Here is a 1,211-nt window from a genome sequence, read left to right on the forward strand (position 1 = left end):
GGAGGAGAGAGGAGGAGGAGTCTCACTTCCTAGCAACCAGGAGGCAGAGAGAGAAAGATTGCTTGTACTACCTTTCCTCTTCCCACTTTATCTCGTCAGGCACACACACACACACACACACACACACACACACACACACACACACAGGTGTGCATCATTAATCTCCTATATACTTGTCAGCCTGATTAAACTGATAATCTAGATTGACTGTCTCAGTACCTGTGGTTCACATCAAATTGGTAAGTTGTCATGTGTTGTCTTAGCTCACCGACAAGTTGGCTCTGTCACTGTTCACCACAGTACAGCGCTCCTCCACTGTCTCATCTGACTTAGTGATCTTGGTCACAGAGATGCTCTTGAAATAGGATTTGGGTTGAAGAAGGGGACCTAGACCTTCTTGGGAAACTGGGAGTCAAAAATCATTGTGCTCTCAGGCTCTAGTCATGGGCCATATACCATCCAACCTATGGAAAGGGTCCCTGGGACCCCCAAGGTGAAACTGGTTTGGGGGATTCAGGCTTTGCGTGAATCTCCAAGACCCCTTCAAAGATCCTGGTTGGTGACTATCTGGGTACTTAAGCACTGAGTCCTGCTGTGTCTGCCCCTTCCATAGTCTCTCACCATGTGTTCCTGTCTCAGGACCTGGACGTTTCTCTTCCTCTTCATCTTCATCATCATCATCATCATCATCATCATCATCGTCATCGTCATCATCATCTTCATCATCTTGCATCATCCCTACAAAAAAGGGAACTCTGTGACTCCAAGGTCCAGGAAAGCTGAAAAAGTCCCAGGAAAGGTCAAAGAAGGTCATTCCCACGTGGACACCAGAAACTTTGAATTTCTGCAGCCCTTGGCCACCACAGGACTGCCAGCTTGCACTACCTTGTCAGATATTGCCAGAGCTCATGCGCATGCACCATTGTTTTCTTTACTTTCCTTGCTATATGCTTCATAAACTCACTCACTCCAAACAGAAAGCATCGCTGGCCTAGATCATTCTTTGGACCCTATAGAACAATGTCAACCCTGATCTTCAGTCATTAATGGACAGAGACCAAGATGCTATAGCATTGACTTCCTAGCCACTTTTATGTCCTCCAAAAGTCCTCTGTAAAGCACTAATACAGATGTCATCATCATTAAAGAGCAATATGGATATCAATGTAAATGCCTGCTACACATGGCTTCATGCTTCAGGTCACAGTCCA

At 45.8% G+C, this 1,211-nt stretch overlaps 1 pseudogene; it reads right to left on the reverse strand.

Annotated features, from left to right (window-relative positions):
• Positions 1 to 259: 259 nt before the first annotated feature.
• On the reverse strand, positions 260 to 814 carry LOC110328379 (annotated as a pseudogene).
• Between the last annotated feature and the right edge of the window lie 397 nt (positions 815 to 1,211).

This window comes from Mus pahari, chromosome 10 (genome assembly GCF_900095145.1).
Source record: "Mus pahari chromosome 10, PAHARI_EIJ_v1.1, whole genome shotgun sequence".
Lineage (NCBI taxonomy): Eukaryota > Metazoa > Chordata > Mammalia > Rodentia > Muridae > Mus > Mus pahari.